This window comes from Phoca vitulina, unplaced genomic scaffold (genome assembly GCF_004348235.1).
Source record: "Phoca vitulina isolate PV1807 unplaced genomic scaffold, GSC_HSeal_1.0 scaffold6, whole genome shotgun sequence".
Lineage (NCBI taxonomy): Eukaryota > Metazoa > Chordata > Mammalia > Carnivora > Phocidae > Phoca > Phoca vitulina.
The window spans coordinates 34,911,378-34,925,610 of NW_022589709.1; positions in this window are offsets into that span (position 1 = coordinate 34,911,378).

Below are 14,233 nucleotides of genomic sequence, written 5' to 3' on the forward strand. Positions count from 1 at the left end.
TACATGTATAAGGTATATATAGTATACATGTATGTATATATGTATTTCCGTACATACATATTTTTTCTGTTTCCCATGTGAAATACAGCATTCCAGTGATACCATTCGACATCTTCTTTCTTTTAATATCTCTTAGCCCGTTCTTTTTTTGTAAGATTTATTTATTTATTTGAGAAAGAGAGAGAGCGCGCAAGCAAGCAAGCAAGAGTGCAAGTGGGGGAAGGGGCAGAAGAGAATATCCAAGCAGACTCCTCGCTGAGCAAAGAGCCCGACATGGGGGCTGTCAACCCCAGGACCCATGAGATCAGGACCTGAGCTGAAACCAAGAGTCGTATGCTTAACCGGCTGAGCCAGCCAGGTGCCCCTCTTAACCAGATCTTTATATAAGCCTCTTTCTTTTAATGGTTACATGGTATATTATTTCTGGATGTACACATTTTTAAAAAATAGAAACTTAGATGAGATAAAAATTTTTTTATAGATTTTTTCCAAGCTGTTACATTTATGGCACTCTATAATAATAACTAGTGTTCATTATGATGACACTCATCTGTTTTTAGAATCATTAAGATAAAACTAAAATTATGTTTATGTTTAGCATAATTACCACATACCTATAATCTAGTATGTTTATTATAATTTTGCTTAAAATCATATTCTCAGTAGAATTGTTTTTGGACATCAAAGATCCCTGAATACTATTTATCTCACTATCCACCCATAGGAAAGATTTCTCATATTCATTCATCACACACACTATTCTTCACTACCACTAGATGGTGCTCACACATTAATGTCTACCTGAGCCTCAGGGACAGTCCTAGGTTAGGCCCCACACTGGACAAGGCCAGACCTGACTGAAATTGCACCACATGAAGTTATGTTTTAAGCCCCATAAAATTTGTCCGGATCCCCAGAGTGAGGAGGAGAGTGGTTAGCTCTAGTCAGAAAAGCAGAAGTCTCCTCACAGTGGTGAGGAAATGACTAAGGCGGGTGGGGGTACAAGTGGCTGGCCCAGTCTTTTCCTCCTGGTGATGCTTCCAATAGCAACTTCATCTCCCACTCCAGGAACTGGCGCGGTGACGCTGAAAGGTGAGGCCGGCACCCTGCTCGCAAGGACAACTTCCGTGACCTTCCATCTACCACAGCCTGGCCGGCATGTGCCCTGGGGAGAAAAGGTCTAGACAAAGCACCGATGTGGGGCCCTCCCGTGTGCTGGCCCTGCTCCGCCCTGGGGGGGCTCTGGAGCAGCAACGCAGCTTCTGTCAGCACAGGCCACTCGCCACAGGGGCAAACATCCAGATTCCCCCAGGCTATGAACAAAGCTTCTCTCCGCATTTCCTGCGGTTCTTTCCATTACATTCAGTTTCTGAAGTAACTCTTGAGCCACTTCCCAAAAGAAACACGAGGATACACTGACTCCACCAGAAGACAACCCCCCACATCTAGGTCAGTTTGCAAACACGGGCCAGGGCGTGCGCGCCGTGCTCGCTAACGCTAGCGGGGCGCAGGGAAAGATGCGATCGGCTCGGGCCGGGGAACTGAAAGAGCTTCACGAGAGGTGGCTCCTGGACTGAGAGAAGCGTCATGTGTGGAGCGGGAAAGGCCGTGGCAAACATCTACGGGAGGGGGGGGCGGGCCTTCCGAACAGTCCCTCAGAGTCCCAGGGCTTCCAGGACGTCCGTCAGGAGCCCCCTGCGAGGCTGCGTTCTGCACAAGCCCTGTTTGGACCGAGGACCCTGACACTTGATTCTGTTTTGTTTAAAGCTGGAACCACTGGTCTAATCCAAACTGCTCAGTTTACAAATGAGAACACTGAAGCAAGCTGAGGACTTGCCCTAAGTCATACACGGTGGAGACCATTTTGGATATGATACGGAAGGGAGAACGAGGAACAAGGAAGAATCACATTTCATCTGACGCGTGCGTTAGAAAGGAATATTTGTCAAGCCATATGAACCTAAAGGCAGTTTATACTTGCCTCTCAGGTTCAGTTAAGAGATACATTTCCTCTTACCAGAGACACAGACGTGGAGCAAGACATATTTCATACTTACTAAACCCCAAGCCCACACCCTTAGAACTTGAAAAATATCAGAATACTTGTATCCATTGTCCAGATGCATTTTTTTTTTCTTTTCCACCTTTTCAATTGCTCTTTTAAAGCCCTTTCCTACTCTTTGTCAAAATACAGTCAAGGAAAGGGCAACCGTCCCTCTTCCGAGCCCGATCCAAGCCCACTCAAGCCCCTGGTCCAGACAGGCAGTGGCTACACTGGTTAATGTTGGCGAAAAATCCTATCTCATTATAAAATATTTTCTCTTTCTCACCAACTTGTTTCCCCTTATTTCACAAATGTGAAATTCATTTCAGACTAGCTTCAAGAACTTGAGTTAACAGGTGAGTTGGGAAAACCAAAAGAGAGCACAAAAAGATTAACCCTTAAAAAGTGGTGGGAGATCTATGATCCAGGTCACAAGGAAAAGGACCCTGTTGCTTTTCTACTCCCCTGGTGAAGAGAAAACAGAGGGTGCCCCTCAGTTTCCTGCCGTATTTAGGTGAAGAAAGGCCACCTCAAACCAACTTAAGCAAAAAAGGGCATCGATTAGCCCAGGCAATGGTAAAGTCCAGGGATGGAGCATGCTTAACCAGAGGCAGGTGTTCAAATACCTGTCATCAGGCATCTATTTCTCCCTCCCTTGTCCCCACTCTATTCTTGTCTCCGCCTCATCCTAACTCAGACTTTCCTAAAGGGAAGGCAAATTTCAACAGTTGCAGGCATACAAGCGTAAAGCCTCCCAAGAAGAGAACACCCGTGTCCCAATGGCTCCAGGTATCGGGAGTTGCAGCTCATTGGCTTGGATGGTACCATGTGCCTCTCTTTGAACAAAGTGATTTGGTTCTCATGGGCCAGCCTGTGTCACATGCCCACTCCTGGCATTGGGATTTGAGAACTAACCAGAGGTCATGTCCTACCAGAATGGAGTCTTAAAGGATAGAACCCAAACCAAGGGCCAAGCGTTAAGAGTGGGGTAGTTCTCCAAAGGGGAAAGATAGGTTCTGGCGCTGGAAGAAGGGATGTGAAGCAGGCAAAAACCCTTCATCTGCCCAGCTCTGCTGCTCTCAGTGATGATGGGATAAGGCACACGTGGTACCCTTGGCCGTCTCGAGATCAGCTAGCTAACAGCAACTGTCAGCTAAGCTACCCCGCCCATTCAGTGATGTGCTCGTCCAACAAATGTTTATTTGTAGTAAGTTCTGAACTCGGACTGAGCTCACGCAGGGAGTGTTGTTGGGTAAACTGGCTTCCAGGAGCCACTGTGTCAGGAAGCGCTGCAGGCTGATCAAATCCCCAGGGCGCATGTGGAGCCTCGGCTGACTGTCAGCTACTTTTTTCTTCCTTCCTGCAGACCCCGGGCTACCAGCCGTTTTGTTTTTCTGTCTACTCGGTTTCCTGGTAGTTTTTTCTTCTCCTAAGTTTGAAGAGGCCTAGGACACATCCTTCCAGCTACCTTTGACACTCCTGAAAACGAGGAGCAAGATTTTCTTCTTCATTAGAACTAGAGGCTCACGGAGGACTGGGGACAGTTCAAAGATACAGAAGCCTTATAGTTTCCTTATGCTCATTATTCCTGATCATCACCCTTTTCAGGTTCCTAACCTTAAGGAGTTCCTGAACCTTCATGACATCTCTGTCTCCTCCTACATGCATGAAGTGGAACCTCCAGAATCTCTCTCACTCGCCCCGGTAGATGAGCAGTCCCGGCTACCACTTCCTGAGCACTCCCTCATCATGTCATGTAATCCTCACCTCTCCTCTGAGGGAGGTTCCTGTCTTGCACAATCTAATATTGCCCATCAAAGAGGACACTGGGGGCTGGAGAGATGAAGTCACTTGCCTGAATTTATATGACCGGTCAGTGACAGCAAGGGACCAAACCTAGGTCTGCCTGACACTGAAGCCCAGCTCTTGACCATTACACACTGTCCTCTGTGGCCCTCTGCTTCAGAAAGCCCTCTCACAGCCTGGAAGCCTGAAGGCACAGAATGACAAGACCGAACAAGGGCATACCGGAAGGCCACTCAGGAGCCCCCAGACTCAGGAGCGCCATTTGCAGCTCCAGTGGTACAGGGATTTCAATCTCCATGTCTGAGGATGCACCCCCTCCCCACAACCAGCATACACAGAAGACGTTAGCATAACGGGTTTTCTCCCTGAGTTACCCCAGCTGGTGCCCAACAAGAATCACCTCTGTTTTATGTAGTTGAGTGTTTCTCTACCTTATTCCATCCATGTGCCCTTCTGATAAGTGCAAAGTTCTTACTACCACTGTCCCAACGTCTGGAATGGTCGGTCCCCGGTGGTTTCTTCCCTTCCATTCTGTCTTTTGCATTACTCCATCTCACCAGCCAAAGCATTTCACTGAACTTCACCTCCTGTAGTTTGAATTACAAGAGAAATCCCCTTTTATAGTCTCCATGTATAAAACTATTGTGAGATAGTGAATATTATTTTCAGAATATGCCCAGCCACACCTAAAATATTTAACAGCTCAGATGGCATGAGCCCCAGCCTATCAGAGCTGCGGCTGGCCCTTCCACCACACTGGGGACGACCACCAGAACTTCAGCCCGCCCAGCCTGGAGTCCCCGCAGCTCTTCCTGAGGGCACCTCTCCCACCATCACAAATGAGAAAAACTGAAGTAGGTCCTAGTGTTTCTGCGAATGTTGCCACAGAACTCCACCAGGTGAGGAAGAAATAAAAAACGGAGATTGTATAACTCTCTTTCTCCTTTCTTTTACGTAAAACTTCCTTCCTAACTAATTTCTTCTTGTACAAGGGAAGAGAATTTTCAACCATGAGTAACAACAGCCCAGTGGGCTACTGTGTGTCAGAATGTGGACCTATAGTCCATCAGGTGGCATCGCCCTGCTACTCATCTCAAAATGCAACTCTTAGGAAACAGCAGGTCCCTATCCAGCAGCCACCCACTTAGTCCTCCCAAAGGAAGCTTGTGAAGTAATGAGGGTGTGAGGCACTTGGTTTCATAATCCATGAGCACTGACCCAGTTCTGGAAGAAGAAGCCAACACCCAAACCTAAATACTTTTGCTCTTGCTTTTAGTAGGTGAGGAGTGTGGTGACACGGCAGGGAACTTGGAGGACCCGTGCCCCTCCTGTGAACAGGGCTCCCAGCATAGAGCCTCAGGTCATGTCAAAAGTGAGGAGTACTGCTGGGCCCAGCAACACAGCAGGAGGGCCCCAAAGAGAGAGGGCCAGAGTCAAAAGGAAGGTAAAAAGTTTCACAGATATACTGCAGTTGCTGAAAGGATTTATTATTAAGTGCATGATTCCCAGAAAAAATTGGAAGCTCTTTGCAAGGACCACTTCTCCACTGGAAGATTCAGAGGGGGGAAAAAAAAAAACACACGAATAAAAACATTTCACAAAAAATAAGGCATATTTAATTCGATATTAGATTCAGTCAAATTGTATGGAGAGCCTGTGAGTAAGCATTGCCAGGAATGTAAAGGTGGGCTTCCATCCTCGAGGTCCTACTGCAAGCTCACTAGAAGTAAGTTAAGGTATGTCTGGGATTCTGAAGAAGCAGAAAACTGAACGATCAGCTCTTGAGAGTTCTTGAGGATCACCTCAAATCTCCAATACCTGGGCTGAAAAAGCCCCAAAGTTCCCCAATATTAACAATTTCTGGAATTAATCTCTCTTGGTCCTCTGCCAGCTGCCAAGTGCCCGTCAGCCACACCTGCCACACACTGCCTCCCTCTCAGTTCTGGGAGAGAACACACTCACAGCACACAGAAATACACTGTAACAGTACAGGTGGACTGAAACAACACAAAACTCCGACTATAGGACGCTGGTTACGTGTGATGGTACATTCATTAAATGGAATACTAAGTAACGTTTATAAAGCTGAGTCCGAGGGGCAGAGGTAAATTGTCGCCAGACCAAGGCAAGGGTAGGACATTGAGCATACAGGTGACTGTTTAAGAAAAAATACATGAACAACTATCTCCAGAAACGTGGTTGCATTTGAGAGAGGAACATGAGGTCAGGGGTCAAGATTAAGAGGAAGCAATGATTTTGGGTAGCAATGATCCAGAGTTACTTTGAAACATTTCCAATGAGGAAGAAGGGAGAGAAGCTGCCCACACAAAAGCATTAGGGAGTGAGTTTCAACTTCACTGACAATGTCCTGGAGAAGGCAGAGGAGGGCTTTATATCCACAACCCACGGAAAACTGCAGATTTCTGGTCCCATAGTCCCTCTTGGAACACCTGCTACCAGGAGCTTCTCTGCTGGCCTCTCCCAATCACACAGTTAGTTCTCAGGCTCTGTTCATGCGTTCTCCTTTCTCCACACACCGAACTTCAATTTTTCCCCCTCCTTTAAAGCCACTAGATGGAAACTTTCTTCTTCAATGACCTCCCGCTAAACCAATAAATTTCTGTGTGTGGTGGGAATCATTCCACTACCGTAGAATGTAAGAATTCCCACCCTGCTTAGTTTCTCCAAAGAAAGTGAAATCTGGCTGTCCCCGGCCACCCTGTTCCTGTCCCTCCTTTGTGATCATCAAAGAACTCCAGTTCTAAAGTTTCTAGGATCCAGGAACATGGAGCAGGGGCCCTGGATGCATCGGGGTAGCCGTCCCCATCTCCCGGCCCATGGTCCAGCTCCCCAGCTCCTCTGCAGGCCCCTCTGGTGGTCTCACCACCTCCAGGCCACGTGAGGCCCAGGGCATTCCCCCTGGGCCCCCAGGTCCTGAGACTCAATGCTCACCCCCAGGTCTCCACCAATTCCTCTGCTTGATTCACGCTGGGTGTATCACAGCTCAGGATGCTGGACATGAGAGGCACACAGGCCCCCGATACTCAAGACCGGCCACCTCTCTCTGCCCTCTGAGCCAGGCCACTCCCTTCCCTTCAAAGCCTACCCCCCATCCCCTCCTTTTCCAGCCTCTCCTTATACTTCAAAACTAACACTTCCATCATAAAACGTGATGGAGCATAACACTGACCCCTTCCCTATCCAGAACAAGACAATCCAGAGCTCAGAACACCAAGGCCTGTTTGTCCTGCCTGCAAGGGGGAAAGAGAAGTTACCCACACCACAAAACCCTCCCCATGGTAACTATCGACCCAATACTCTGTTGCACCTTCCTCTCAATAAATCTTTGTGCTTTATAAAGGGGAAATACTTTCCATAAATAAATAGGGATACTTTCAAAGGGAGGTAAGGGCACTTCTTAGCCAGGGTAGCTGAAACCCATTTTCCTACATTTAACATCAATTTACTATTGATTTACGGAGAGTAATTCTCATAGTAAAACAGCACCTCACAGCGTAGACAAGCTTCCCAAGGTTTGGGAGGTGAGCCTGGGCACAAAGAGGATTTTCTCTCCTCCTGGCCAGGATATATCTCCTACTGGGTCTTCCTCTGTGGAAGGAAGGTCTTTGGTGGGAGCATAACCCCGAGGGGTTCTGATTCAATTAATCCAGAGTGGGACCCAGGCAGGTATTTTTTTAAAGCTCCCCAGTTGCATCTCATGTGCAGATAGGACTGAAAGCTGATTACATACGGGCCTAAGGTTGTAAATTTCATCGGTGCTATGAATTGCGTGTCCTCAAATAATCATTCTCTGTGTGTTCTCTAAGTATTCATGCTCCACGCAGTCCCCAAAACAACAGGTGTAGATGTCAACGTCCCCTTTTAGGGCTAGGGCCCTTCCTCCTCCTGGGTCTCCCTTGCGGTAACAGGTGTTGGAAGTGGAGCCCCCAGGCACCCTCTTTAGGGATGGAGAGAGAGGAGAGCGGAGACCCTTTGGCCTCGGTAGCCAGATAGAGTGTGGCAGGGCAGGGCAGACAGGATATGCTGTGGCAGGCCTTGGGAATGCTGCACTTGGGCGACCCCGGGTTTCGGCAGTGGAGTGGCACAGCCTCAGCTCTCTAGCTGGCAAGGCCCGGACGCCCACTTCTGTGCCGCTCTGCCCGCGTCTGTGGAGGGAGACCAGCACTCCAGCTTGCTCCCCTTCTTTCACCAGTTCCGCTAGCTGTGAGCTCCACCACTGCTTTCCTGCCATTGACGCAAGGTAACCACTGACTCTTGAAGCAATGAAGACCTAGGAACGGCTTGAAGCCAATCAGGCTGGTGGAGAATGGCGATGTCACTCAAAGTGTCCCTCTAGGTCCTACTGCAAATGGACGGTCCTGGTTGCACAGCTGGCCCCTCACCTCCCCTAATGAGGATGCTCTGCACCAATATTTCTAACCTACGTGCTTTAAAAAGCACATTTCCCCAAATTTAGGGAGGGGATTCAGGAGACTAACATGTAGCTCCCCCGCTCTCAGCTTCCCATGTGTCTGGGGGGGTGGTCTCAGGATGTAGTCGGTGTCAGGTGATGCTCACTGGAGCACGAGAAAGGCCTTGAAGGCTGGGTCTGTAAGACATTTCATCAGCACAGACCCTGGCCACCAGCCACTCGCGCAGCATCTCAGTTTGAGCCAAGATTCTGATGTTCCCTCCTCCGGGATGAGATGTTCATTCTCAGAAAATACCCTCCATTTCTGAGCACCCTCTGTTGCTCTCACATGCAGACTGGCCTTCGTGGCCACGTGTCCCGACACACTGGCCCACCTCGCTGGGCCACACGGCGGCCTCACGGTCTGGCTCAGGCATCGCCAGCCATGGGGTGACCATCTGCCTTCTCCAGAAATAGTTCGAGTTTTTAGTAATTCAGAGTTCAAAAGAGAATCTTTAAAATTCCACATCCTGAAAATTGTAGAGAAATGACTGTCCCACGGCCCTGAGAAGGCTGTGGTTGTTTTCTCTCCCCTCCCCACTGTCCACCAGCAGCCCAGGGGTTCCCACTGCTCGACACGGACTTTCTCGCTCAGGCTCCTTGCAGCTCCCTGGTAGCCCCATGGCAGTGGAAGTAAGGGACTTGGGCCTGGGACATTCCCTCTCTCTTTTATGACCCTCTGTTGGTCAGCTCCCAGCATAGGCGTGATTTACTAAATGTGGGATGTGTCCCCTCATGTCTGTAGCTTCCGGTCCTCTAGGTTCCCAGGATGGTACCAAGAGTGATCACACTGCTTTCATTTTTGGTCCTTATTGTTTCTTTTTTTTTCTTACATAAGTAAGACATGAACACATCCTTACTGTACAAGTTTCAAATAATATAAAAGTCTACAGAGCAACGCTGAAAACCTGCACCATCCCTCCCATGGCCACTTTACCTCTCAGAGGCCACAATGCCCACCATTTGCAATGCATGCTTCTAGCCCCCTTTCTAGGCATTGACATCATATGTAGTCCATGGATCTATGCACCTATGTCATTTTTTATTTCTCACTATTTTACATATAGATATGATTTTGCTACTTTTAAAACTTGATAGGTTTTTCACTTGGGAATCTTTCATGTCAGGATACATAGATATAGCTCATTCATATACCCATGTATATATATCATACACACACACACATAGAATACTCTCATAGCCTACATTTTTATCTTTGTACAAAAGACAGTCTGCATACATGATTCTGCTGTTTGATTTTCAGACCCTAGAAAACTCAGCTCATGTGCCTGAGGGGTCTCAGGCACTGTTCGTATTAACAGCTGCATCCTGTTGAATCATTTGGATGTGCCAAAATGTTTTAACCAGGAGCCCACTGAGGAGCATTCTTATTACGAACATACTTGTCATCCATCTTCAGTCGAGCCTCACATTCTGTGGAGGAATCATGAAACCAGCGGGTTGCTGTGTGCAACAGGATGCAGGGCTGAAGGGGGTGGGAAGAGGGCCCCTGGGGAGCTGTTTCCTCTTGATTCACCTCGTAACACTCCTGGAGATTTTGTTCTATAGTTACCGTCAGCTCGGATCTTTATTCTCCAGTTTCAGCTTCTTCCAGGTTTCCCTCAAACACTCTGCACCAGTCACTCCCAATGGCAGCTCCACACATTTGTGCCCAGCGACTGTCTCCGGGTGGGACCTGCTGTCCTTTCCACCACAGACACTCTGTCCCTGTGATTCACTGCCTTTGAGCATCTCAACTCAGGTGTAAGGAATGGTTTTCACAACCGGCTGCACCTGGAGGTAGCTTCTACTTTTATAGAAGGCAGGTGCTGTGCAACTGATAATCTGAAAACACGAATTTAAGCTTTGGATGCGCTGGTAACGACTTGACCTAGGTGGTTTGCTTTCCTCTAGTGCTGCCTTCCTGGGCAAACAGACCTTCGACCTCAGTTAGTTGTAGGGTCACTGTAGCCAAAGTAAAGTTGCGTTTCCCAAGAAGGGTTTGAAACTGCTTTTTTAAAAAGATTTTATTTACTTGAGAGAGAGAGAGAGAGAATAAGTGGGAGAAGGGGCAGAGAGAGAGGGAGAAGCAGGCTCCCCACTGAGCAGGGAGACCGAAGTGGGACTCGATCCCAGAGCCCTGGGATTTTCTACAACCTGAGTCAAAGGCAGATGCTTGACCAACTGAGCCACCCAGGCGTCCTGCTTTTTTTTTTTTTTAACTTTATTGTTTTGTTTCTGCAGGTCCTATTTGGTCACGCAATCAAGTATCCACCAAGTGCTTGCCTAGGATCCAGAATTTCCTGTCATTGAGCATAACTTCTTTTATATATAGGATTTTTTAATCCCTGCTACTGACCCAATTTTTCATCTTCATGTGGCCATCAATTTCTCCCATTCTTCTCTTTCATGATCTTCTCCTGGCTTCACCTGCCTCCTCTCCAGCCTGGAGCCCAGGCCTGGCTGACTCAGCCATGTGTCAGAGTCTACAGTCCCCTGTCCCTTGGGCTCTCACTATGCCTCCTTGACTTGCCCATCCTCAGCCCCAGAAGCACTCCCCCTGAAGGTGTGCCCCTCCTTCTTGCCAAGGTTAACCCTACTGCCTGCCCTCTGTCTCCTACCCTCAGTTCTGGTCTGTGACCTGGCGCCATCAACCACCCTCTTTACCACTTATATTTTCCTCCTTCAACTGGTTGCTTCCTCTGCCAAAACAGATTTAAAAAATGTACTCAATGCTCCCTCATACTAAAGACTTTTCTCAACCCTGCTATTTCCTTAAAAGATTGCCCTATTGTCGCTTCTCCTTCCGCCAAAATTCTTTAGAGGTTACTCTGCACTGGTTTTCTCCACTTCCTTACTGCCAATCACTACTTTACATAAGTAAAAAATTAAGCACAAAAGCAAGTACAGATTCAGTGAAGAAGGTATGAAGGGGAAAATAAACCCTCTGCCCAGGAGGGAGAGATGAACAAGCAGACCATAGAGGATTCTGAGGGCAAGGAAACTACTCTGCATGGTGGATACAAGTGATTATACATCTGTTCAAACCCATAGAATGTACAACACCAAGAGAGAACCCTAATGTAAACTATGAGCTTTGGGTGATGATGATGTGTTTACGTAGGTTCATCAGTTAAAACTGCTCTAAAAAGTAAAATCTAGTTTAAAAAGACATGCACCTGAAACTTATATAATGTTATATGTCAGTTATACCAAAAAAAAAAAAAAAGAGAGAGAGAGAGAGAAACCCTGAGGAAATATCATAAAGTAGGGTTCATAGTCGCCCTGGAGGCAGAAGGCAGAGCAAACAGGCCTTTTTTTCCCTTATAGAGGGTACAAGGAAACAACACGGATTCACATACCCACATTCATACACTCCACATGTGTGTTAACACACAAACACACTCTCATATGGCCCCCTCCCTTCCCAGCTGTATGCGCTGAGGATCTTTAAGCTGAAGGCTGACCATACCCTAAGTTGATCCCAAGTGAGCAGCTTAGCAGAAGTCTTATCTTGACCTGAAAATGATGCTAGAGTAGTTGACTCTCAAGCCCTGCTCTGGTATGTGGGGTGAGGTCCAAGGTACCTAGGCCTTTGTGTTAGCTCTTCATTGCAGTGAAAAAAATCACCCCCAAACATATCCACCTAAAATAACAGGCATTTTTTTATTTCATACAGTTTCTGAGAGTCAGAAAGCCTGAAACAACTGGGTGGTTCTGGTCCAGGGTCTGTCATGAGATTGCAGTTAAGATGTTGGCTGAATTGCAGTCATCAAAAGGCTTGACAAGGGCTGGAGGATCTCCTTTCAAGATGGCCTACTTAATGGCTATTGACTAGAGGCCTTAACTCTTTACCACATGGTCCTCTACATGGGGCTACTTGAGTGCCCTCACAATATAGCAGCCGGCTTCCCCTAAAGTAAGAGATCTAAGAAAGAGCAAGGCTTTATATATATATATATATTTTTTTTTTTCTATTTTCCAGGGTGGGGGGGAGAGAACCCGGTGGGGGGGGGCAGAGGGAGAGGGACAAGCAGACTGCACACTAAGCACAGAGCCCCATGTGGGGCTCAATCCCACAACACTGAGATCATGACCTGAGCCGAAATCAAGAGCCAGATGCTTAACCAACTGAGCCACCTGGGTGCCCCCACAATGTCTTTTATGACCTGCTCTCAGAAGTCATATGCATCATTTCCAAAACATCCTGTTGGTTAATAAATGCCTGCTCTATTCAATGCAAGAGGGATCCACACAGGATACAGATCCCAGATCAGTAGCACCGAAGGCCAGCTTGGACACTGGCTCCCTCAGCTTTACAACAGTACTTCTGCCTGGTTCCTAGTGTCCTGCCGGTCCTTGCTGATTCTTGGGTGGCATTTTGTTCTGTTTGGTAGACCTCAAACTGCCAACTCAACAGTGGTCACTTGTGACTTTAAATAGTCTCCAAATCTCCCTGAGTCTGCTCTCCTATCTGCAAATGGCAGGTACCTACTCTAGGGGGATATTTATTTATTAAATTATTTAGAGAACCTGCCTTGGGAAAGGAGTAATTGAAACTGCTAAAAACATTTAGGCCTGGAAGGCACTACACTTGGTCAAAGAAGTAGATAAAACAACCTGCGGAACAGCAGAAGTGGCCATCTTTTATTTCAGTGTTTTCAACTTGGTTTGACTAAGCAAGATAAAGTTCCTATTGGTGGCTTACCGCTTCTAAGAAGTCTGCCCTGAGAGTTGGCCATGAAGACTGCTAGTTGCCTCCCTAACATCCATTTCTCCTTTCTTCTTCCTACAGACCTCCAGCTGTGCTCAGGAATCCACTCCTCCCCAACATAGCTCGTCCCCTCAGGACAAGCTAAAACCATCTCCACTCCAGGTGGTGGGCCCGATCGTCTCCAAAAGTAGAGTCATTCCATGCCTTTTGCTAATCTTTGGGCCAGGAATGAGCCTGTGAAACAATCTGGATCAGTAATACAAGGTGAGGTTTACTGTGGGAAAACCTCCTAAGTGACCCTTCCTAGCTTCCTCAAGACATTTTTGTTCACAGAAATGAGGCATCCCACCATCAGGCTGAGGGTGAACCCATCACATGGACAAGGGCAGGGAAATGGAGGTAAGGCCACTGAATTATGCCAGCCATAAAGCTGGCCTTATTTCTAAAGGGTCTTACGTATATATAAAATATATATATAATTGTTTAAGCCAGTTTGAGTTGGGGTTTCTGTTCCTTATAGCCAAAGTCATCTTAAGAAACACAAGAATAATTACCCAGTACAGAAAACCCTCTGGCTTCCGATGCAGCTACCTTGAGAAGGATCACAGAGAAGCAGACCCCTGCTCTTGATGGTGAAAGGGGGTGGTAGACAATAAACTCAGAATACCGCACGCGGTGCAGGAGAAGGCTGACTGATTACCTGTCTCCTCTCGCTGGCCCCGAGAACTCGGGTAGCAAGCATACAGCGATGTGCTCAGGGAAGAGAGACCCTGACTTTGGGGTGGGCATGTGAACCAGTTCCAGCCCAGACTTCCCAAGGGAAGTCTGCTGGGGAAAAAGCATGGAAGGAGGAATGCCCTCCCTGCCTGTGCCACCCTCTACCTCCCACCTTTGAACACAGCCGTGTAAAGGTGATGCTTGGGCCAGCTGCAGCCAGCTGCCATCCTGAGGGAAGGACCAAGAAAATCGCAGAGACCCTTGCCCAGAGCCCCGGATCACTGAGCCTCCAAGCCACCTTCCTACCTCTGAACTTCCTGAGAGCCAAGAAAAATAAACCCCTAATCAAAACTGATTTTAATTGGGTCTTCTGCTAATTTACACCTAAAATATCCAAACTGATAAATCTGGTTGGAGGCTAGGGCTATTAAAAAAAACCTGAGGTATTATATTCTGCTTGTTCACATGATGCTCTGAAATC